Genomic DNA, 26,338 nt, shown 5'->3' on the forward strand with positions numbered 1-26,338 from the left:
TTCTTTGGAGCCTAAAATCCATATTTAATGTGTAAGTATATTTTGAAAAAATAGAAACCAATAAAATAATAGGGCAAAAACATTAAATAGATATACAGTAGATAGTACAGTACAACTGGACAACAAGTCATGCATTTGTGGCTCAGGCTGTGACAAAAGTGACGTGGAAAAAAAAAAAAAAAAAAGACCACACCATGCCCTGGTAAAAAGCAAAAGCTTCAGTACAGCATCCATACACTTTGCCCACCCCATGCCTCACCTCTGACGCCCCCAGAGTAACTGCATAACTGATTTATTTTTGATCCAGATGGTTGGCGTCCTGGTAGACAGACTTAAAATGCTGACTGTGTCTTGGGCATGCTTATTCAGTAAGTCTTGAAAGCCATTATTCACTAATTTCATGTGGAAATGAAATTTCAGCTTCCCATTGTGTACAAATAACTTGGCCACTTACACCACATACAAAAAGTGCTTTTTGCCAGGCAGGAGTGGACGGCTGGAATGCAAAAGCTTTCCTGTGTGCTTCCCTGGCTCGGGCCCAAGCCGGCATATGGTGGTCCCACCAACCACCTCCATATAGAATACTAGGTGAATGCTTTAAGCAAGCCCTGATAATGTGATTTACAAAGCCCACACTGGACGGCTGCTGTTTGCTTCTATTTTCATTCAGGATAGAAGATTAATCTTATTTCAAATAAAGGCATTTGATAACATTTTGTGCCCTTGCATCCATCCTCCCAACATGACGAGCTACTAAAATTCTGGTGTATCTAGAAATATTTATGAGTTTCTAAGCTTTATTATTTTATCAGTTTCTTATTCTAGAATGTAATTCTCAACATAGGCTTCACTTTCTGTTTCAAGACTGGGACTAGAAAGCAAAGAAGGGGGTTTTCAGAGAGTAAGTTAGAGGTTCGGTAAACTTGTGTGCTTTGCTTTGGTGTAACATTTCCATGCTGTGTTTACAAACAACTATTGTTTTTTTCGGGAATTTCATTCCAGAAATTGTTTGCTTTCAAATACCAAAGAACTCTCTTCCATTCCCTCTTTGGGGTTTTATTTCAGAATCAGCAATGCTACCCAACAGTAATAAATAAAAATTCACATTTTTATACACATTAACATTTCACACTGTAGCTGGGGAGCTCAAAGTTATTTTACAAACACTGCCAAAATCACTGGTGATTTTTAGCCCTGAAATCTGACTTTCAGATCTTCCTAAGAAGATTTATTTCTGTCATGTTTGCAAAATACAATGTGTATTTATAAATTCAGGCATTTATCTAGGACTCAGCAATGGATGCAACAAGTCATATCCCTGGATTGGAGAGGTTCCCAGAGACATGAGCTATGCCCATCTATTGTGATCCTTTCTCTCTTCTTCCGAGGCGTATATGGCTTTTTCTCATCTCCTACTTTTATCTGCCCTACCATATAGCTCTTTCCCCCTCCATATCCACAGAAGGCTAAAGACCTTCCTTCTCTCAGATACCCCAGGAATGTGTTTTTGTCCATTGACTTCCCTAGGCTTTCCTGGTATATAACTGAATTTCAGGATGAGATGAGTGATATAGATTATGAGGATATTTAGGACAATAAAAGTAAACATGGTCAAGACAAAAGAGCTCAATCTCTATTCTGAGGTACTCATCTAATTTCCGAAAATAACCAATGCTGTCAGAATCAACTTCGAAAATACCATTTTCTTTTCCTTTTTTTTTTTTTAACAATAAAAACAGCTGAAGGTGCATTCAGAAAAATCCAACTCTGACTTATTCCTGACATCACAACCCACTGAAAGAAAGGGAGATGGCCTATATAAAGAAAAAAGTAAACATGATTTAAAAACAAGGAACTGGGGATCCCTGGGTGGCTCAGTGGTTTAGCGCTGGTGTGATCCTGGAGTCCCGGGATCGAGTCCCACATCGGGCTCCCTGCATGGAGCCTACTTCTCCCTCTGCCTATGTCTCTGCCTCTCTCTCTTTCTCTCACTCTCTCTCTGTGTCTCTCATGAATAAATAAATAAAATCTTAAAACAAAACAAGGAACTGACTCAAGCATGGAGGTGACATCTAGAGACAGAGAGTGGTCGTTTCAGAATTCCTAGAAGGGGCTTCAAAGAGTAACTAGGTGGTAATGATGAGGAAGGTATTTGTCTTAAAGCTGTATTTACAAAGCCAACTCACACGTACAATTGGACTATAGGTTTACTAAGTGTGGCTGGAGCAGATGGACAATGCAGATGCTACTATTAACTCTTACAGTGCAAACATCGTTATAATAGTGGAAAGACCATAATTACTATATGCACTATCAGTCAGACCCTTCTAAGAAGTCAGCTTTTATGTATCAGCTTTATTTTATTTATTTATTTATTTATTTATTTATTTATTTATTTATTTATTTATTTATTATATCTTTCAGCATTAAAAGAAATATAAATAATATGGAAAAATTTTTGGAACACAATAATGGCACCCATAAATTCCACAACTCTAAAGCTGTGAGACATACAAACATTAAAGTAAACATGAATGTCTATTCCTTCATCTCTAATACCTTGCAGGTCATTACTGGGAAGATTTTTTTTAAGAGAAGGCCCGTATGATACAGTACGTGGTACAAAAGATCAACGCATCATTGGCACAAATATTAAATGACTATAAAGCTAGAGTAACATGATATTCTTCAGTGTATAGTTATGTCCCAAAATAAAATACAAAAGTATGTCATAATAATGTTTCATTTAGATTTTAAGTATATATTGTTTTGGGCTGACCTTTTCATAAAGAAAGTCAAAAGCAATCACTTTTGGATCCTTCGAGAAATCATTCTTCGTTCCCATCTTAAAAAAAGGTCAGGAGCAATAAAGCCTGGATTCATCTATAATTTAAGGGCAGCCTCGTTTTTTAAATTATGAAAAAGAATCTCAATTGGTAGAAAGCTGCTCAACAAAGTGGTACCCGGAGAGAACCTTTCCCAAAAGTCTGTTTTGAACAGAAAGGCAGCTCCAGTCAAATCTGGGATATGTGACAGGATTCTCACAACAAAGCAGGTCTGCTTCTAACAGACACTAGATTGAAGCATTACATAGCATTTCACAGAATGAAATGGAATAACTAGGCTCCTGAAAAATACTTGCCTTGGTAGTTACCACAAAGCAGTAAAGGTAGCAAGAGAAAAAATGCTGGGACAGCATTTTCTTTTGATTCAGCCCAGTAGCTATGGAAACTATCTTTTAAAGACCAACTGGTTGTTCTTTCCTGAAAACCATATGAAATAAAACTATGTCTTACCCTTATGGATTCCATGGTTGGAGGCTTCATTTTTCAACACATTCAACTTATGTAAGCTCGTTCTAGCTTTAGCTCAGGTATGTGCAAGCTGACGCTATCATATTTGATTGATACTGTGGATTTAAATTAGAAAACCCATGAAAGCGTTTCTATATAAAGCTGCAAGGAGTCATAATGCCCAAAAAACGAGAAGTAAACAATTGTTAAATCTGCTGGATGTGACCCAAGAGCTACAATTTGCTTCTATTTCTCTCTCTCTCTCCTCTTCTCTGAGGTAAGAATGCATGCGAATTCCCATCACTTGCCATGTCATCGGCCCAAGTGTTTTCTTTTCTGTGTCTGTACATACACCACAGGTGATGAGTGGCCATTCAGGGCCAAGAGTTTCCTCCTAGTCAAGACTTTTCTTTTGTGCTTCCTTTAATAGGAAAATGGTAGACATGTTAAAAAATAAAGCAAGTCTATGGTCTGATGGTCTGATTTTTTTTTTTTTTTTTTTGGCCTACATGAATTCTAACCATAATCTACTCAAAATGGAACTTTGTTCAGAAATCTCTTTCTAGACTTATTCACTTAAGTTTTTGAGGTTTACCACTTTATATCCTTGATTCTATTTATTTTTTCTTGTGAAACCGTTTGATAAAGATGGATATTCTTTGTGCTCATTTTCCTAACTCTAAATACCACCTTAATTCATCTTCATTGTGTCTTACTCTCCTCAATCAAGTCCCCTCAGAATCTATTTTTTCTGTTTATAATCTTCTCTCTTCAAAAACCAAAAACTCCAATTCTGGAACTTGCAAAAATGTAATTGAGTAACTATTACCTTGCAGCATGCATGACTTTTCTTGATAGAATTTGTAAATGTCATCTTTCTCTTTAACCTCCGAACAATCTTATAAATTGGATCACAGCCTATTTATAAAACTTTATTTTGCTCATGGTTAGCATGACACTTAACAAATTAAAGGATGTATATGATACAACAGACAATTCTAAAGAATGACAAAGCTAGAAACTTACACTGCATTAAGAACTATTATGAAGCTAGAAAATTGAGATTGTATGTTTGAAGCATCTGACTTTGGCTCAAACCATGATCTAGGAGCATCTGGATGGAGTCCGTCTTTGGACTTCTCACTCAGTGGGTAGTCTGCTTTTCCTTCTCCCTCTCCCACTGCCTCTCCCCTCATTTCTGCTTTCTCTTTCTCTCCCTCTCTCAAAGAAATAAATAAAATATTTAAAATATTTTTTTTCATTCAACTACATTTATTGCAATGTTCTAGAAACCTTTTTTTTTTAATTGTGGGTCACACTATATCAGTGAGGAGTAAAATCATTCTACTGCCATCATTTTGTTATAACCAATAGTCTGTAAAAATGAGAAAGACTAGCAAACACCATAGCACTACACAAATCCTTACCAAGAATGTACATATTGCAACTGATCCTTCAGCCAGCTGCCAGGACCAGTAGAGGAGACATGATGGAGGTAAAGGGAGCAATATTTGTAATGACTAACTCATCAAGCTTACCTGCATTTCATTTTGTGGCATAGCATTGTTTCATTAAGCTTTTGTGTGTATTTACATGTAAATGGATACTGAGTTCAAACATAAAATGTATTTGTTATTGTGGTTTGAAGTAAAAGAAGTTGAAAAATACTCCTCTATAATTGTTCTCTAGAATGCATTTGAACAAGGAAATGCTTGAATGTGTGCCAAAGAACATATAAATGATGAAGAGATATGTAGTAAATGAGCAGTCACAGCATTGCGTCTAGCATAAGTCTATATTAAGAGCCTAGATTAAGATGACATTCAGACTCTCTCCAGTTTCTGTTTAAGCCTTAAGATTATTTACTATTCTTGGAATGTCCTGCTTCTTGGGAGTTCTTCAATTCAGCACTCCTTTCAACAATATCAAATGAGGCTGGAATTTAATCATGTCCTACATTCATTGCTTCCCACTTGCTCTAGATCACAAATGTTGAGACCTTGCAAATACAATCATTGACATCCCATGTATTATTTAACTGAATGTCAGTTCGTATTTTTAAAGTGCATTCCATTTGGAAATACCTAATATACATGGCCCTGCCTATGAAGGGTCAAATACTTGGCAATTTCGGGCAGGATTGTGAATTGTCTTCCCTTAAACTATCTTGATAGTTGTCATGTTCTACAACATTTTCACTCTACAAATCTAGCTTCAGGGAGTCTAATGACTATTTGATGAGAGAGCCATTAATGATGTTGATATTAAAGACTCTGACAAATATTAAAAATAATTTTTTAGATAGAGCAAACTTATTCTACATTAATTTCCTACCCTCTCAAAATTTTGCAGCATCCAATTAAATTCACATAAAAATTTCCCAATCCTTCGAATTTTACAGCATTATATTAAAATCCCCTAAGCAGCCTCCACCCAAGCACCCATCCTCATCACTTTAAATTAAAAGGGAAACTCACTAGGAATCCAAGGTCTTATGCAGTAAAAGCATTCCAATCAGCTACACAAAGTGTTTATTGTGGGACAACATGTATGAATAGTTAAAGATCCACTTAAATATATGACTACATGTTTTCTTTATAGAAGCTTATACTGGGAAAAAAAAAAAAAAAAAAAAAAGAAGCTTATACTGGGAGAAGAGAAGGCCTTCAATTAATTCTGAAACCTGGAGACCTGGAAGTAGGCAGTCATGGACTATCTCAAGTGCATATTCACTTCCTCTTCTGTACAGATCTATCTTTCCCCCATGTCCTATGGTTTCGTAATTATTTTCCCTTCACATTTTATTTTCTGCTGAGGTGGCTTAAAGTCATGTTTGTCTCCTGTGACTTGTTCCAGAATTACACTGAAATACTTTTAAAGATGTTGCTATTTTAGGAAAAAGGAACTGCAACTCTTTAAAGTCCTTTCATGCTATCTGCAGCTTCTCTGCCAGCCGTGAGTTGATTGCTTCCTAATTGGCCCATCACCTTACTGATGAAGTGTCCCAAGCAGTTTGGGAATTTATCCCCAAAAGCTGCACAGATATTCTAGATAAAGTTACTCTTACTACCTCGTTAGAAAACACGCTCAGTGCGAAAAGGGAAGCAGTAATGAACTTGTCAGCAACTTGGGTAGTTGCTTTCATATCAGGCATGTACATGACCTCTTCTAATGTCATTAAGCCATTTTCAGAAGAGGGTGGAATTATAAGGTGGTATTGACCAAGAGGGTGAGTTGATCTGCATTGCTTTTCTTTGAGACTATCTATTCCTAAGTCTACATGCAATTGCACAGGGTCAGTACATGTCTTACTTCCCTCAAAGAGAATTTCTCTTTTGTCCTCTTCCTTAAACAAAACCACATAGGGCTCCACAAAACTTGCTGTTTCTGGATGGACACAGGGGGCATGTGTCCTAACTCCACACTCCCCTCCCATGGCCTTCCTGTACAGTACGTGGGTCAGTGACACGTGAGACAGTCTCAGGGGGGAACTCTGGGACGCTGGAAAAAAGGCAGGAGTGGAACCAAGAGCCCTGGTTTCTATTCCAAGTTCTGATACCAACTTGTCATGTGTGACTGGTCAACACATCTGAACATTTTATGCTTTTGTTTTCTATTTTATAAAACACAGAGGAAAGATTAGATAATGGATGCACAGCACTGTAGCTTTTAAATCCTGTTTTATCTTTAGTTGAATAGTTGACATGTTTGCAATGGTGTCCTTTACAAAGACTGACTCAGCACAGGCACATGTCAAACCCTCCACTGTCCCTGTTTATTCATATACTATGTCAACAGACCCAACCCTAGGGTCCTTGGGAAAATCTATTTCGTACTTCCTAAATTCCAATTTATACCTTCCCAGATACAAGAGAAATAATCCTCTCCTCTCTACTAAGTTTTAGATTTGAACTACTCTGGGATGTTTCTCAGTCTCTTACTCTTATTTTTTTTTCCTTCCTTAGAGTCTGTCAAATTCATTGTCCTGGACTAGGGATGTTCCTTTAGTCACCCTCGGTTCCCCAGCCCACAATGTATATCACATCCCTGATGCCTTCCTACCCCATTTAGGCAGCTGTGGTTAGCAAAATAATACACTCCTCCCCCCCCCAAAAAAAATAAATATCTACATTCTAATCATCAAATCTATGGATTTGCTAACTTAAATGGAAAAAGAGACTTCGCAGGCGTGATTGAGTTATGTGTCTTGAGGTGGGAAAACTACCATGGATTATGTGGGTGGGCTCCATGTAGTTATAGGGTCCTTTTAAAATGGATGCTGAAGAGTCAGAGTCACAAAAGGAAATGTGACAATAGATCCAGACATCATTGTGATCCCATTGCTGGAAAGGAGTCACAATCCAAGGAATGTGAGTAGCCTTTAGAAGATGGAAAGGTAAGGACTAGATTTTCCGCCAGCACCTCCAAAAGGAACACAGCCCTGCCAATAACTTGATTTTGGGATTTCTGACCTCAAGAATTATAGGATAATATATTTGAATTGTTTTAAGCCATTCAGTTTCTCATGAGCTGCTATAGCAGCAATAGGAAAATACAGGACTAATTATTAAACTATCTTTGAATACCCCAAAGGGAAAGAAACCAAATCCCCCATCATATACTGTACCTCTATCAGTTCTAGCCATGGCTCTGCTACAGAAGTTAATATATCTAACACCTTTATATTCACAACTCTTGTGTAGAAAACATCAACACAGATATCCACATGGAATACACAGAAATGGGAAGGAACTTTATCACCAACCTGAAAATGTAACTGTCAGACAAAGGTCCCAAATGGACAGATAAAGTACTTAATGAGTTTGTTCCAGAGAGGTATCTCCTTAAATGCTATGCCCAAGTCAATCCTAGTCCTGGCCTTTGTGATCTCTTCACCATTCCATATCTCTGAGAGCACACTAGTAGCAAATTTCTCTGAAGTGGGCAAGTAACCTCTGGGCAACTGCAACCTGGCCAAGCAAGGGTGTTTCATGGATTTCTAGAGGTAGTCATGTCCCATGGCACCTGGCCTAGGCAGGACTTTGACTTAAAGTCCTCAGTGGTTGAGCATCTGCCTTTGGCCCAGGGTGTGATCCTGGAGTCCCAGGATTGAGTCCTACATGGGCTCCCTGCATGGAGCCTGCTTCTCTCTCTGCCTGTGTCTATGCCTCTGTGTGTGTGTGTGTTTCATGAATGAATAAATCAAATCTTTAAAAAAAAAAAAACTATCCTCTTCAGTCAGTGAGGCCACGTGGATGACTGAAGTTGAGTGGCATGCAGGCAGAGGTCCTGGTACAGACTTCAGGGATCACTGAAATCTGTGTCCAGTCTTGCTAAAAGAGGAACTTCATCTGCCCACCAGCAAGCCCTTGCTAACCACTGACTCTGCATCCTATACCATGTTCCTTATTCTGTGGGAGCAACACTAGCCGGAAATCTTTAGCCTGACATAACACTCTGCTAGATAGAGCCCATATTAAAAGAGCTTGCTGGCCTACACCTCTTACTTCAGCACCAGAACAGCCTAACCCATCATAAATATGTTCCTCCTTCTATTTGTCATGCCTTTTCTGGCTACCATTATGCCTCACCTTAGAGCACATTTCTTAGAGCACTCCCCTGGCTAACATTGATGTACCCTGGCTGACACCATCTCTCTAGGTCACAAAAACTCTGTGTTAGGGCAGATAATGTCCCCCACCTCCATCAAAATGTCCCTAGCCTAGCCCCTGAAACCCATGGAAATCTTACATGGCAAAGGAACCTTGAAGATACAATTAAGTTATGGGTTTTGAGATGGGGAGATGATCCTGGGTTATGCCGGTGGCCCTAATTTTATCACAAGAGACCTTATAATAAGAGGAAGGCAAGAAGATCGATGTCATAGGAGGAGATACGAAAATAGAAGAGGAGGTCAAAATGCTTTAATTGCTGGAAGGAGACCAGGAGTCAAGGAATGCAGGCGGTTTCTGGAAGCTGGAAAAGACAGGGAAATAGATTTTCCTCCAGAGTCTCCAGAAGGAACACAGTTCTTCCAACACCTTGATTTTAAAACTGTAAAATCCATTTCAGACTACTGACTTCCAGAACTATAAGACAATCCATTTGTGTTGCTGTAAGCTACTAAATTTGTGGTAATTTGTTACAGCAGCCAGAGAAAACCAATACACCCTCCAAGACTCCTCTGGGTACCAGCATCTCTAGCCTGACCTGATCCTGGGACCTTTCTTCCTTTGTCCTTTTGCTCCTTCAATTAAATAACAACACAGACACAGTCTCTATGTTTATGAAGCTGACTATGTGACCTCAAATCAACTACAGTGAATGTTATGAGAGCTACAGAGAAGGCATGTGATGTCTGCTATGGACCTAATGTTTGTGTCCCTAAATTTTCATATGTTGAAGCCCTAATCCCCCAAGTGAAGGTATCTAGTGGTGGGATCTTTGAGAAATAATGAAACATGAACGTGGAGCCCTCATGAATGGGATTAGCACCCTTATAAAAAGACAGGACAAGAAGGCAGCAGTCTGTAGACCAGGAAGATGTCCCTCACCAGGCACCAAATTGGTCATCAGCACCTTGATTTTGGACTTCTAGCTTCTAGAACTGTGAGAAATAAATGTCTGTTGTCTGTGATAATTGTTATAGTGGTCCAAGCTGACAGGATAATGCATATGGTGGGGAGGTCTGAGAGGCCCCTGATCTAGTCTGTGGAAGCAGGAAGTTTAAACTAAGACCTAAAGACAAGGGTTAGCTGGAGAAGGGAGACAGCCAGCCAGCAGTGTGCTTTCACAAGCAGAGGAAAGAGGGCAGGTGCAAAGGGAAGCCAAAGGAGAAGGCAGGGCCAATCAGGCCCAACTCTTCTCTTCGCCCACAGCAAAGAGAGATTTGGAGTTTGGGTTTTTTTGTTTTGTTTTGTTTTGTTTTGTTTGTTTGAATTTGTTTTACTTCAACCTAAAGAGAGAGGTTTTAATGAGAGGAATGACAGGATATCTGCAAACATCAGTTCCTAAGAGGACATCAGGGAATAGACTCCAGAACGCAAGGGAAAACACTGGCTTCAAGCCTTTGAGATGTTGATGAAATGTGCAAATATTTCCTACAAGGGAGTATCTATTAATCCACAGCTATGTTATAAACCCTCCACAGAAACAACTCAGGCCCTCCTGAGCTGATCAGTGAGCAGTGCCTCAAGGAAGTAGGACAGACAGAGAATCATGCCATGGAGAATGGCGAAAGCGTGTAGCCAGGATGGGCCCTGGGAAGCCAAGCCCTGGCAGGACCTTAACCTGGGGTGGGCCAGCTGGTGAGCAGCCCATGCCCCAAATGAGTGGGGACAGGCGGAGCAGGACCACCCACCTCAGCCACTTCTACATTTCACCCCTGGCCCGAACCCTGCATGGCTGGGACTTCTCTCTAGCCTGGCACACACCACAGGAGTGGGCGTGATGTGATGCTTTCCTTGGCTGAGTTCATGGTCTCGTAGCCGAGATGAACCTGGGCACAAGCCACTCTTTAAGGGTGTTAAAACTGTGCCATGCACGCTTTCTGAAACTTCAAGGGGAAGCAGGGGATGAGGCCGTCTGCTCCTGAGGCAAGGTCTGCCCTCCTGGGTGTCTTGCTGCCTGCTAATTTCTCGGTGGAACAGAACCCACGCTGGGAACAAATTTGCTCAGATTTATTCCTATTAAACTTGAAAACAAATATCTGCTGCTAGTCCTAGTCAGAGCAGCAGAACAGAAAAGAGATAAATATATGTATTTTGACCCAGACCCTAAAACTACCATTAAGCTCCCAAAGAGGTCAGTCCTTTCCTCATTTGGTGACATGGCTCTGCCATCAGTAGTCATGGGGGTCCTAAGGAGGACAGCTACACTAAACACAACATCCAATACATCGCAGGTACCCCCCCCATAAAAGCATGTAAAAGCACATAAGGCATCATATCCAACTACTAAAGCACAAGTTTGCTACCTAATAAGAATTTAGGTGTGCAGTTTAGAAAATGCAAATAAAATCAGTGCATCTAAAGAAACACGAACTCCTAACATTTACTTTTAGAAACTTTTTCCTTTTACTAGCAATGAAGATGATAAGACATGATACAAAAGCCCAATTTCTGCTCCATGAAAAATCCACTCCATTTGGTTTTTTGACTGGTTCTCTGAACTGGAGGTATTAGATGCTCAAACTGTAAGAAAGTGTCTGCATGTTTGGCCTTGACCATAACCCAACAAAATTGTTATTTTAATTTCCTTAGGAAAAAATTATTTCACAGACCTTGTGTTCAAGAACTGGAATGGCATAATGTACAAAGAAGTTAGCTGCAGCGGGTTAATAATGTCTCTCCAATACCTGAAGCATCATTATTCACAAGACGATGACAGTCTAATCCCCACATCTGCTGATTAAACAAACACGAGAACAGAAGCTGGGTTTTCAGGCTGGAGAGATGTTTATTAGTAATGAGGAGAGAGCTCCTGGCAGTAAAGGTTCCTGAAAAAAGTTATAAAATCATTTTTCCAAGGAAGGAGGAATTCCTTTCCAAAAAGGAGGCATACATGCCTATGCTCCTGTCAGTTTTGATGGAACCATGCCTAGAAGCAATTGAAGAGAGGGGAGACTCTGTAAGCTTCCACTCTCAGCACATGGCTCTTTTTGTAGTCGTAGCCAAGCAGACACACAAAAGCATAACCTTTCAATAATGTCACAACTCAAAGACATCTCATCACTGGCTGATGCTAGGTCCTCTCTGCACCAACAGACACCGTCAGATCAGACCATGAGAGGGCTGTGAGCAGAGCACTGCTACCATGTGAGGGTAACTTTTAAACTCCAAGGACACATTTCTTCTACCCTGACATTGATTCAGACAAAGGAAGGTGTACCAACACTCTCTGGCATCCTTGACGGGGTGGACTTAGTCATCTCCTTGATGGACCAGGTGGTTTCTGAGACCAGAGTCAGTCTGTCCAGGAGCATCACTAAATGGAGACTGTGTCTCTTCCACATGCCAACCGAAAAGAGAGTCTAGAAATCTTTTAAAGTCCTAGTGCATGATGCCTACAAATGTATTGGGACTGACTTGGGTAGGACTCACTGCAATGTCCAGAATAACCTTCGGAAGCAGCCATTTACAAAGGCAAACCACAATCCTTCCTAATAAGCAGGTAGCAGCCCTGGGCTGGATGTGCAGACTACAACTTTGTTGACAAAGGTGAAGACTTTGCCAGCTGCATTCTGGACACAGGGTCCATTCACATCCTCAGCCCTAACAGAATCACCGATTCTGTGTTTCAGGGTAAAGATGCCAACCTTTCTAAAGCTGCCTCTCTCTGAAGTGGGCAACCATAATGTTATTCCTGATGCAAAAATCAGTCAAGCCACCCCAAACTTTATCTACTCATTTGTGATGACACAAAGTACACTGATAAAACAACAACAACAACAACAAAGTACACAGATAATGCTTAGTGCCCTTCACAATAGATTCTGTGTTCAGCTCTGTTGCCAAGAAAGCAGATTCCTTAAGAAATACAGGGAAGGAGGAAAAGAGAACAGAGACGTCTTGAACACCTACTATATGCCAGGCACTCTGCTGGACTTTCCATAATCTACTTCTTTTAACATTGGTGACAAACCTACAAAGTGGTTAAGGCAAGTATTATGCTTCCTCTTTCCATGGAAGAGATAGTATATCCCACAAATTAAAACAAATGAACACTGTAGACTAGGGAAGTGAAAGCCTGAAGTTCGCAAAGTAGAAAGCTGTGAAATTAGAAAACATAATGTGAGCTCATGTCCTATGCAGCACCCCAATCTTCTTTTCAATACCCTCTGCTCATCAGAACCTCTGCCACTCAAACTTCCTACCACAACTGTCCCCTGCCCCCATTTCACTACTCTGATCCCTCAAATGGAAGCAAGATGGGGAGGCAATTGTCCCTGTTGCAGAAGCCCAATAGGCTTGGAACTCTATTTCTGCCTTTTCAAGCTTTGTGCCATTGGGAAGGTCATCTAAGTTCACAGTCCCCATTTCTTTATTTATAAAATGGGGATATAGCACAAATCCCTGTATACTACAGTGAGGATAAAAGGGGGAAATACATGCAAAAGTGGCTTAAAAGTACAAATTCAGATGTGATTTGGTACTATCACAAAATCCCTCCCAGACACATTCTATCATTTCCTCTACCACATGCACCTCATGGTGACAAGCTTGACTTGCACATGTTCTTCAGAAGAGCAAACAAACTATCTGCCTTCCATTAATTCCCAGAGAAATAAAGAGAGAGACAGAAATCTGCTCACGGTCAGGTTAGTGTTATCATATCCATGGTCCCACTGCAAAAGTCTGGGGAAGATATCCCTAAAACTTTTAGATGATGAGGAGGACTCTGATAGTCTGTCTCTAAAGACAGCCCACCAATGACCCATACTTCTAGGTATTCATGTCCTCGTTTAATCCCCTGCCTCACTGAAAATAGCTTGGTCTTGTGAATCATTATAACCCATAGAGCATGGCATAAGTAACATCCTGCCACCTCCAGGACTTAGCCTTGAGGAAATCTAGAAGGTTCTGTTTTGGCCCTGAGTCACCATTTAAGAAGTCCCTCTAAAGAGACCAGATGGAAAAATCACATGGAATGAGACCAACTCAGCCACATCTGCAAGCCAGTGGAGCCTGGACTTCCAGCCATTCCCACCAAAGCCCCAGACATGTGTGTCAGCCATCTCGTTCCACCCCCCAGGTGACTCTAGCTCCAGCCAACAACACGAGAAAAAACCCAGCTAAGCCAAATTAACTCACAGACCTATGAGAGAGAATACAAGTGGTAATGGTTTTAATTCTATCTTCGGGTATTATTTATTACAGAGTAATAGATAACAGTAACAATGAGAAGGATGAGGAGAGCTATCACCATTTGAATCTTCACTCTATTCCTCTTCCTCCACATACATCACCTAAATTAATATTCACTACTATAGTTTGAGGAAGGCATGAGGACACCAATTTATACATGAGGTTGAGTGAGGTTAACTAAGTTATCCAAGGCCAGGTAGAGATAGATTTGAAATCCAGTTGTCAATGCTGAAGTCATTTTCTTAATAACTGTGCTAAATTTCTTATAAAACATATCACATAATTACTAGTTTGTATTAAAGAGTCAGAGGATTGGGTTGAACAAAAATGTTGTTAATTATCAGACACCTATTTTAAATAATATAAACAGAAGCCATGTGTTACAGTGAAAATAGCTTTAAAGAAAAGATTTTATTTATTTATTCATAAAAGACAGAGAGAGAGGCAGAGGCATAGGCAGAGAGAGAAGGCTCCCCGGGGGGAACCTGATGCAGAACTTGATTCCAGGACCCCAGAATCACAACCTGAGCTGAAGGCAGATGCTCAACCACTAAGCCACCCAGGCGTCCCCAATATAGCTTTCATCTAGGAGTCTGGAAACTTGAAATCGACTTCTGACTTAATCATTAGCTGTGGGAAACTGAACAAGCAATTTGATTACAAAAAAAAAGTTTCCTTTTATAAAAGATGAAAATAATAAGATGTCTTCTTAGATTCTTGTGGCTGTTGTGGGATCAAAATGAAATACGGAATATGAGGATCTTTTGCAAAAGAAAAAAAAAAAAGAAAAAAGTTTCCTACAAAATGTGAAGAATTGTTGCTGAATTAACCGGAAGCTTCACCACTACATAGTTACCCCAGAGGTTGTCGGTTTCAACGATCTGTATTTTCTTGCCTCCTTCCAGGCTAAATGTTCACATGAATACTGTTTGGTTTCCAGAGCTTTGAGACACTTCACTTTAAAAAAAAGGGCGGGGGGGGGGGCACTGTGGATATCCAATGAAGAATTCAAGCACCAACATGACTTTCTTTAGCCTGAAGCAGTCAATGTGCTCAATGACACTGGTATATCTATACAGCTTAAGTTAACTTCAGGTAGGACATCAATGGGCAGAGATCCATCAAGCCAGAAGCCTACAGAAACACAACTCCAGGTTTTCAAGGCAATAAGAAGTGTAAATAAACAATATAGCTAGAGAATCAAAAGGATTCAGGCAATTTCAAACAATTATTGTTGGAATTCCAACAATAAAAGAGAAATACATTCAGAAATATTCACCCTAATGACGACAACTACTTTGAATCATTTGCAAGTTTCCAAATACATGAACAGGGTTATAATATGGGTAGGAATGGAGAGAAGTAAATATAGGGAATAAATGAGTTATTAAACAATTAAATGCATTTACATTCATAAATATATAAGAAAACTGTGAAACTTATCATATTTAATTATCCCAATAAACGATTCTAGAGAAAAAGCAGTGTAGCTTCTCACTTTCTACTGCTGCATCATACTACTACCAATTTTGGAAACGAATGTTAAGAATATTTCTCAAAGACAAAAAATAATCACAGAAAAATAAAAATAATTATTTTGTGCACTCCTATGTGAACAGCCGAAAGCCAGAAGCGTAACTCCTCTGCACAGATTAAATAGAATGTGAAGATTGTGAACAGAGCAAGAGGCTGGTCCTTGGAGACCAAACAGACAAATAGGACTCAACATTATGCAGTGAAATCTTTGCATCTCTAGGGATGAATAAACTCAAGAGAGCTGACAACAAAATCTGCGTGACTTCTGTACAGTGTCCACTGTCATTTATCATAAAGCTCCCCACCATGAGGAAAACCAACAAAAGTAGCTGTGAACCCAGACAATGAATTCAACTCCCAAGAGCGGGGTGCAGTCTCTTCTCTGTATTTCAAACAGCCCTTGGTATACAAAAGCCACTTCCAATGCAGGGAGACGTAATGACTACATGGAGTCACTTCTGGCAGTATTTCCCTGGATATAAGGCTTAAAAAAGCAGGGAGATGCTTTAATCATATTTTGAGAAAATATTTGGACTATAAAGCATCCCTCCGACAAAAGGTGTATGCCCACAAAGATGCTACTGTCCCATCAGGTTAGAATACGTTTGGAGTACCTCATTGCTATTGAGCATCAAGTAAAAGATACAGAAGTTCAGAAATCTGTAAGGACTTTGCTTACATGTGGCTCCTAATTGCAAAAGAATCATGTTTGGAGCCATTCTTGATTCTCCCATCTTAGCAACTCTGCTTCTTCTGGCCATTCAAAAAAGAGTGAGGGTTCTCACACTCTAATAATCCATGAAATCTACTCCTTTCTTCCCATTCTCATGCCACCACCCCCTAACCCAGGCTTCTGTCCTGCTAGACAGTCTCCTAATAGCCCTGTGCTCTCCCCTTAGATCCCACTATGCACCTTTTTCAGGGTCATTTTCCTAACATTTCACCCATAAAGCCTGTGACTCATGATTATCAGTGGCCTCCAAAAGCATTTCCAAAGTAAGTTCTACAGATAGCTGCCCCCCCAAAATGCTCTATTACAAATGAATTCAGAGATTAAAAATATTTGGGGAAACATCTATAGATTACTAGTGCAGATTAGCATACTAGAGCCTCTGAGAACTGCCACAGGCAAGAAAACCATTTTAATTTTTTATTATTTATTTTATTTTATCTTATTTATTCATGAGAGACACACAGAGAGAGGCAGAGACATAGGCAGAGGGGGAAGCAGAGCTCCTCACAGGGAGCCCGATATGGGACTAGATCCCCAGACCCGGGATCATGCCCTGATCCAAAGGCAAACGCTCAACCACTGAGCCACCCAGGCATCCTGAGAAAAACATTTTAAGACTTTTTCTCAGCTTTTCCTACTTTCAACCATAGGGCTGTGTTTCAACTTACATACCTACATTCAGCAGAACTACTGTCCCAGGCAGATATGCTTTGAGAAATGTTAGCCCAGAGAATAAAGTTGACATCACTTAGCGTGCATGCACTGCTCCCACTTGTCTTCCAGGGCTGCTCCAAGTTCCTGCCTGAGAGTCTAAGTGCAAGCCGTCCAGTGACTAGCTCATTCTTTCTCCCTCTTTCCTCATGCCCAATTCCCACTGGGATCAGCTCACATTCTCCTTCCCCCCAGGAGGCTTATTCCAAAGGCACTGGCCCTCACTCATCACTTCCTCTTCCAACCTCCTGTTATGTTGATTTGCTTCTTTTGTTTTACCAGCTCCATACTGGTGTTTTTGGTACTTTATAGGGTATGTCATACTCCACCTAGATCACAAGCCCCTTGTGGGCATTTGTATCTTATAACTAATTTTATAACTGACTTATAACTACCTTCATTTTATGATGACTTGCTATGAATCCATAAAACCTGGGACAAGATCCTGTGCAGTGCAAGTGTTTAATAAATATCTTTTAGTGAAAATAAGGTGGATTTCTCCAAATGTGTCAGTATAGAAAGAGGAAGAAGGAGAGAACATGTCAAGACAGAATGAAACTCTCAGAGTAACTGACAATTAGCAGAGTGGGTAAGGGATGTCGACAGAGCAGCCTCAGGATTTTAAAGCCTCTACAAAATCATCACGAGTGCTGGAACCATTGACCAACGCCATGTATACCAGACCCTAAAAGGGACTGTCCAGTGGAAAAGAAGATATCTTCCCTAATCTGGTCTTAGGTAGACATGATGATTTTCAGGAGAAGAAAGCGTCCCATCCCAAATCAGATACTTTTCTAATTCCCAGTACAGTAAATTCCTAAATTTCCTTCCTTCTTTCTTTTCTTCCTGCCCTCTATTCCACACATATTTATTGAACACCTACTAGGCATTGAGCACTGAGCAAAAAAAGACAACTGGTTATATCTCCGGGAAAATCAGAACAAACTATGAGGTACAGAGGGACAAAGGCTTCTACCTTCTAAAAGTCTTAGTGAAATGAAGCACACTTTAAAAGTGTATACCACAACAAGGACGAGACACAGCCTGAGATACTATCTAAAAGCTGTCAGAAGCAGGAAGTGTGCAGAGCAATGTCATATCAAAGTTGCATGTTTCTTTTGCTTATTTATTTGTTTCTTTGGAAGACTAATAACTTTCTGTTGCTACATGTTCAGTATTAGAATAAGGAACCCTGGTCATGGTCACTCTATGTCCAACATGTTGCCTGACACATACTAGGGCACTTAATAACTGTCTGCTGAGTCACTTAATGGACAAGACAATGAAGTCAGGTAGGAAATGAGCCCTTCTGATCATGCATACAAATACATTTGACTCAAATTTTTGGGTGCCATAATTCCTTTAAGTTGGAACATAGTAGATAGTGAGCTGTAAAGATTAATCTACAACTTCTTGAGTTAAACATGCATGTCTCCCTTAAAAATATCATTCTGAAAGCTTAAATGTATATGCACAACAAAATATTTAGATAGCGTATGTGATTCCCCTTTCACGTTACAGCAATTCAGGCAAATTTACGGTTCCTGAGATGAAAGCACCACTCTAGCAATCTGAGAAGATAGTCCATTTTATACAATGTCAATAGGAAAAAAAAAAATGGAGAGTGACAGCTGAGTTTGGACATTTGTCACTGGGGAGAAGGTGTGGGAATAGTACTACAGTATTAGAATATTAACACATTTAGATAATAATAAAAAAAAAACCCAAAACAAGAAGTGATTACAAGTGAAAACAAAAGAGGAACAATTTGGGAGAAGTCAAAATGATCTCTATCAGGTGAAATATGTGTTGCATGCTGTTTGTCGACGGTACCAGTAGGCTGACCTAATTGTTATTTTACAATGCCACATTTCCCATTTAGCACATACACACAGTGAGTATAAAAGCTGGTGTAAATTAAATTAGAGAACATTTTGGTAGCCTAAATCTCATGCCATTAAAAAAAAAAAACAATAAAAGTACTGATGATAATGTGGTCTTCAGATTAAGGAAGAATCTTCCAAGAGAAGTAAGATATTTCCCTGGAGGCCTTTGCAATGAAAATGAACAAAGAACTGAGAAAAAGAAGGGGATAAATTCCTTGCTGGCTGATTAACACAGCCCAGTCTTTTCTTTCTCTCATTTCTACAATGCTTTGAACAGAGTGTAAGAGGACCCAGAGACTGATGAACCCAAATAGGACCCTGGATAATGTAGTTATTAAATGAATCACATCCAACATTTCTAAACAATTCAAAGCACCAGCAAAAACCACCTGACGTAGGCTTATCTGGTAAGGATAATTCTCCCCTTTGCAACCCGTAATATCTGGTTAATGACACCGCTCTGGTACTTAAGTTTCTTCTAATATTATCCCTATAATGGAGAAAATAACATCTGTGTCAAAGATAGCAAGACTGCTTCCTTTAATAAAGAATGTGTCTGATACTGATCAGGGCTTAATAAGTGACAGGTATCTTTATTATGATGATGATTCTTATTATTTTACTGTTATTATTATTTATCATATCAACCCCTCTCCTCTTCGAACTTGAAAGTAGAGAGCCAGACTGTGGTTTTCATCTTTGCATCCCATGTAACCCAGCCTAGGACTGTTCCCAGGGACTCGATGATTTAATGTTAACTGAAACTTTCTAGGCTTACCATATGGACTAAACTATTTGCACCTCAAAGAGAAAATAGATATCCTTGGTCATCATACTTATACAAGGCATACACTCTTTCTGAAAGTAGCTGCAATTGCTTTTAACTAGAACTTCCTTATAAGGCTTGTTCTCTGTGGGGTTCTGGGAGATAGTTCAGAGAGGAGCTGAATGTGGAAAAGACAGTTCAACTAGGCCCCAACTGATATGAAAATAAGATTAAAAGAACATAGCAGATAGCGTACGCTAACCTTTTGTGCATTAGGTACGGTCTAAGTCCTTGATACATGTTAGATTTTACTCTTAATAACTTACAAATGCATATAATTATATTCCAGTTTTATAGCTAAGGAAGCGGAGGTCCATTAGAGAGATTATAATCTTGGCCCAGATCACATCCATAGTAATTAATACGAGAATGTGACCCCAGGTCTGTAAGACTCTCAAGTTTGAAGTCTTGACCACCTGCATTGAAACACACAGTTTTAGGAACACTGAGTTCACAATCCATCTAGAAGGCGCAGACTTACCTACAGCAGTAAGCGCTGTGACCCGTCTAGTTTCCCTCCTGTTTCTTCAACCCTCCCACCTGCCACAGTACCTGAGAATCTAGTTACGGCAACTTCCTTAACGCACTTTGGGGCTTACGTTCATGTCAAATAATGTCAAACACCTATGCTCTGAGAAGAGCAACAAATTTGCAGGGCTGTTTACTTAATTCATTACAACCTGTAGCCTAAGCAGAAGGGGGCATGTGCAAACAGAGCTTTCTTAGGTGGAAAGGTCTAATACCCAGGAAGCAATCCCAGGCAGAGGCAACAGCCCTCAGCAGCACTTCACTGCTTCACGAAAGCCTCTCAGCCACCCACATTCTGTTGCCTTTAAACTACACCTTACAGGAACTCCGAAGGACGAAACTATCAGATATTTGAAAGGAAGATGCCTATTGGCTAAGCAGGAAACGCACAGTTCTGCAGAAAAAAAGCTAGGAGGCTTGGAGCCCAGAGCCCATTCTCTCTATAAGCGCTCCTCGGCAAATATTTATTGAATGAATGAACTGAGTAAATGAACGATGGGGCCTCAGGTTAGAGAGTCATGGGGAAGATGGACAGCCCTGAACGAGGCGGACACTAACCATCATCACCACGGTGCCCACAGCTCTCTGCTCCTCTCATGTTGCTCACATTAAAAATAGGAAAATCACAGGAGTGTGTCTGAGCTTGCAATCCACTACCTCCCTTTCGATTTCATTCATTTGAAAACCTCAGGGATCTTGAAGCTGATGAAGTCTCTCAGAGGAAGACCCAACTAGGTCAATCTAACTTCCCAAACACGTGTGTATTTATCATGTGTTTTTTATTGACATACAAGTTGTCAGCGAAACTCGAACCTAAGAGGCTAAAATCTCTAAGAACGAAAATAATATGTGGCAACGCTAAACACAGAGTAATGGGCTTTCATGAACAAATTCTCCGGCAAACAAACAAACAAAAAAACCACCCACAAAACCTACACATTTAAAAGTTCCCACAAAACCACATAGCACTAAACAATAAAAAAGCTTCTCTGGGCATCTCCGTTCGTTCCCTGTAACAGACCCTGCCCTGTGATTACCTTCTCGGGTAATCAATCTAGTTGTACCCACAGCCAGCCCCTGGCCATAGTAAGTTCTCGATGACCTACTACCTTGCTGACGAAATTTTGAATAAAACATTTCAAAGTGAGAAGCAAGAGTATTAGCACGGTGTCTGAAATGCCTACCAAATTTTACAACTAGCAGCAGGCATTCCAGAAATCGTTTTTGGAGAAAAGTCACGAATGATATTCACAGCTGAGAAGTGAGAAAAGCCTTCTCTCCGTGTTGAAGGAGATGAGAAAACGAGCCCATCTACATGAAAGCCTTCTGCACCTTCTCCCTATAAATGATAAAAAAAAAAAAAAGCAAAACTGCCATTTACCCACCTGAGATACCATCCCCCACTCCATTTTCAAAATAATGAGTAAAAATGACCAAAACCTTAATTGTCTTCATATGGCTCGCTCAAGGCACACAAACTCGTTTTTTAGGCTCTAAGTACAGAAAATTGCTTCATTTCTAAAGTAAATATATACTAGAAACTTGCGGATATCTCAAGAATGCCTTGTAGCTAAAGAAAGTAACATCACTGCCTACTCATTTTGCTTAATTTGCTAGTCTCCCAGCAACTTTGTGCTTACACTTTCATCCCCTTTTAGATCCTAGGATAAGGCAACAGTCCAGAAGCCTGGAAAGTCACCACCTCCAGCAGCCAGTGGTTCACTGAGCCACCAGGGTCCCCGGATGGAGTTTCTTCCCAGGATGCCTTCCCGGGAATGTGCGTGTTCCATGCATTGCACTTAGCTTCCCTAAGCTACATTCCAATAACTAAGCTTCATAAGCTTCTTCTGAATTGTTTATTCTGTGTTTTAAAGCTCCATCAGCTGTTGTGATGATTTGCAAGATTCTTTTTCTTTTTGGTTAAGCAGGATTGGTGAGCATTACTGGGCCTTTAGGTGGAATCACTGCTATTTAAAATTCCTGCTGCCAGGATTAAAGGAGATAAAGCCTATGAAAGCCTTTTGTAAACTGTAAAGTCCTGTTCAAATGTAGTGTGCTGTTATAATATTAACCATAATAGCAATAACCACAATCCAGTTGTAATGTGGGCTTTCAAATGCTAATAGGCATTTGGGTCTTGTCTTTGCTCCATTCCCAACCCAGAGCCTACCTTGGTGCCCAAAAAGGGGAAAGCCTCTCAAGAAAGTTTTGTTTGCATTAATAAAAGAATGACTTTAAAACACCACACGCTTATCCAAATTCATGTCCATAGGCAAAAGGAAGCTAGGCATGAGAATTCAGGTAATGAAAATGCTTTGCCAAAAATACTGCAGTGCTGAAAAGAAATAGTGCAGCAAAAGTTCTTCTAAGGATAAATTCTTTGATAATGAAACCCGGCCCTTTGCTGTCAGTACTGGGGAGGAGGGGCAGGGGTACAGATTGGACAGGTATTTCCATTAGTTGTAGAAATTTGTTTTAGTTCAGGGTGGTTGACAGAAGGAGGCTGCTGCCCTAGAGAAAGGCTAGAGTAATGAGTATGAGGGGCTTAAAATGAAAAACAAAACAAAACCCCACAAAGGCCTCAAAGGTTATCCCAGCAATGGGCTTGTTTTCGGGCTGTCTCTTTCAAGGGATAGAAATGATCAAACTCTCTGTGGCAAGGAAGGAAGAGGTGGGTGTGGAATCGGAGGAGAGAAGTTGGGGAAGAAGAGCTATGGACGTGAAATGGATTATTTTTAGGAAAGTGCTTCCAAGAGCATTTACCCTAATAGTTGTGGTCATTAAAGGGTTGATCTATTTTAAGTACCTATGCCTAGGAAAGGGTGTGGGAAGAGGCGGAGGATGAAAGGAGAAGGGAAGATGGTAGTGCCCGGGAACAGAGGCCTTTAAAAGAAGAGGGGAAACTCTGGGGCAGCCGCCGGTTACTCAAGGGAGCAAACGCTGGCACCTGATTTACCCCTATTAGGTGGGGCGGGGTGGGGCCTGGAAGAGGGTAGGAGGAAGGCGCTACCCGGGAGGTCCGCAGGGCTCCAGCGGGGGCAGGGTCCCTGCACCCGGGCCGCTGAGCTCCAGAAAATATCGTGTTTCTGCCCATCAATCAGCATTAAGCTGCTTTCGGGGCTGCGCTCCAGGCGCGGGCAGTTGCCCGTAGCAACGGGGCACACGCTCGGGGCTCCCGGCGAGCGGGGGCCGCAGCGGGGGGGGGGGGGGGGGGGGGGCCGGGCTGGAGCCCCGGGCGGGGTGGACCCGGCCGGGGGCCGACTGGGGGGGGGGCCGGGGCCGCGCCGGGGAGCGAGCGGGCACCCGCCTCGATGGATGGGAAGTTCGGGGCTTCCGGTGGCTCGGCGCTGCCCCGGCCGAGTTCTGCAGACGCGAGGTGCCTCGCTCCGAACCGGGGAGTCCCGGCCCCGCGGCACAGGCGGCAGAGGCGGCGCGGGGGGCTCGGGGGGCGCGGGGGCGCGGGGCCTCGGGGGCGCGGGGGGCTCGGGGGCTCGGGGGGCTCGGGGGCGCGGGGGCGCGGGGGGCGCGGGGGGCTCGGGGGGCGCGGGGGGCTCGGGGGGCGCGGGGGCGCGGGGGCTCGGCTTCAGGGGGCTCGGGGGGCTCCGGGGCGCGGGGGCGCGGGGGCGCGGGGGCTCGGCTTCAGGGGTCCCGCGCCCTGCAGGAGTCCCCGGAGAAGGCAGCTGGAGCGCCGCGCGCACGTGCGGGTGCTTCGCTCGCCCCCAGCACAAAAGCGAGGCCCCACAGGTGGAGGGGAGCTCGCTCCGCGTGCTGGGGCTCGGACCCCGCGCGAGCCGCGACCGGGGGAGGCACAGGACCCGCCCCCCTCCGGCCCCAGGTGGCAGGGGTCCGTCCGAGCGTCCCGGGACTCGCCCCCTGCTGGGCTCCGCGAGGGTGGGAGGAGGACGGCGGGGGGGAGCGCGGAGACCTCGGGGCAGGGGCGGACGCGGGGGGGCGGGGAGGGGCGTCTCCTTACCTGGCCTGCGCCGGAGCATTTTGCAGCGGGGCGGGGCGGGGCAGGGCGGGGGCGAGCGTCCCCGGGGCAGGGTCCCTCGCGGGGCGGCCCGGCGCCGGCGGAGCCCGGAGTTGGCGAACTTGGCAGGTCCGGGGCGCGCGGAGGCGGCGGCGGCGGCCGGGACAGCGCGACCCCGCGCCCCGGCGCTTTGTTGTGCGCCCCGCGCCCCCCGCGCCCCCGCGCCCCCGCCCGCGGTCTCCGCCGCCGCCCGCAACCGGCCGTCTCCCCGGTTCCCGGAGGCGCCCGGCTCGCCGCCCACCTAGGTCCCGGCGGCGGAGGCGGAGGTGGAGGCGGAGGCGGAGGCGGAGGCGCTCCCGAGGCGGCCCGAGCGCCCGCGGGGCTGCGCACTGCGCTCCTCCCGCGCGCTCCGGCCCGCGGCCGCCCGCCCCCCGCGCCCCCCGCGCCCCCCCGCGCCCCCCGCACCCCCGCGCCCCCCTGCGCCCCCCGCACCCCCGCACCCTGCGCCCCCGCCCCCTGCGCCCCCCGCGTCCTCCCGGCCCCCGCACCCCTCGCACCGCCCCGCGCCCTCCCCGCCCCCTGCGCCCCCCTGCGCCCTCCCCGCCCCCTGCGCCCCCCGCGCCCTCCCGGCCCCCCGCGCCCCCCGCACCCCCGCGCCCCTCGCACCGCCCCGCGCCCTCCGCCCCCCGCGCCCCCCGCGCCCCTCGCACCGCCCCGCGCCCTCCCCGCCCCCCGCGCCCTCCCGGCCCCCGCGCCCTCCCGGCCCCCGCGCCCCCCGCACCCCGTCGGAAGCCGCTCAGGCGCGGGCTGTCAGCGCCGGCCCATCTGCCGCGATCAGCATCAGTCTCAACCCAACGGCTCTGACGAATCTCCGCCCGGAGCCCGAGCTGGGGAGGCCGGGGCCGGGGGCGAGGGCGGGAGGGAGGAGGGGGCGCCAGGGCCAGGGCTGCCATTGTCCGTCCCAAACAAGAGGAACCGAAGAGGGAAATGGGGGTCCCAAGGGCGACGGACTGTTTTCCTTCCCGGGTTCCCAGTAAGAAGAATCAGGCCACCCCGACAGCCCCGGCCCCCCCCCCCCCGACCGCCCGGCGCTGGGTCCCCGCGGAACGAATTTCTGCTAATGATCTAAACAAACAGGTCCTGTGATCTTACCATCAGGATGACCGACCCTGGCACAGACACCCAGACTGTCCTAATTGGCAGGTAGGAGCTGGAGCTCACAGCCACTTGTCTGGAGCCAGAAGTTGATTCCCAAGTACATTTGGGACTAAGGCTCCTGGAAGGGGAACCCGCCCGCTGGGTCCTCGGGGAGATAAAAGGAGCAGATGCTTCCGACGGCAAAAGGAGCTTAAAGAGTCTTCACGATGTTCCTATTTTCTCGATTACTTGCTTTTTAAAGATAACCGATATTAACCGAAAATGGTGACTTTTAAAAGTGGCATTCTCTCCGGATTAAAACGGTTTCTTCTGCAGATCAAGTAAGGTGCTCTGTCCAATAATATACTTTGGACCGGTTTAAAAAGCCATTTCAGTATCACCACACACCATGCCAATGGGTACAGCCTTACAAGGATTAGGGCAAAAGTTTTAAAAAATAAATAAATAGAACTAACAGTGGGCCTAGATATACAGAAACAAGCCTTCAAGAATCAAGAATCCAACCAATGAGATTAGGTCTGGTTTTGTGCGTTCTTCTCAAGCGCTGCAAAATGTTCAGTTACCCTGAATGACAGTTATTTGTTGGGGGAAATAATTCACTGGATAAACAAATCACCAGTTCAGAAGTTGAAGGGAAAAGTTTGAAGCCATTTATTCAGGTAAGTGTAGGAGCCAGGCAAAAAGATGTTTACTGTGAAGATTGAACAGAGTTTGAAATTAGTGCTCAAATCGCTCTTTCGCATTATGCTGTAGTTGAGAAATGTGGGCAAGCCACAGTAAGCACCCATTTATCTAGGCAGAGACTGTGTCTGCTACTTATTTTATAGCCCAG

At 43.6% G+C, this 26,338-nt stretch overlaps 1 protein-coding gene across 9 annotated transcripts in view; it reads right to left on the reverse strand.

The window, feature by feature from the left end:
- NCKAP5 (NCK associated protein 5) overlaps positions 1 to 26,338 on the reverse strand; it is a 947,236-nt gene that overhangs the window by 534,143 nt on the left and 386,755 nt on the right. The window contains exon 1 of one of the 9 annotated variants that reach the window (XM_041739542.1): positions 3,297 to 3,973. The exons of the other annotated variants lie outside the window; for them this stretch is intronic. The gene's annotated coding sequence lies outside the window, so the exon portion shown is untranslated. Of the gene's footprint in view, positions 1 to 3,296; positions 3,974 to 26,338 lie in introns of those variants that run through there. 9 annotated transcript variants of the gene reach the window in all.

The sequence above is a fragment of the Vulpes lagopus genome, chromosome 24 (assembly GCF_018345385.1).
Source record: "Vulpes lagopus strain Blue_001 chromosome 24, ASM1834538v1, whole genome shotgun sequence".
In the NCBI taxonomy this organism is placed as follows: Eukaryota; Metazoa; Chordata; class Mammalia; order Carnivora; family Canidae; genus Vulpes; species Vulpes lagopus.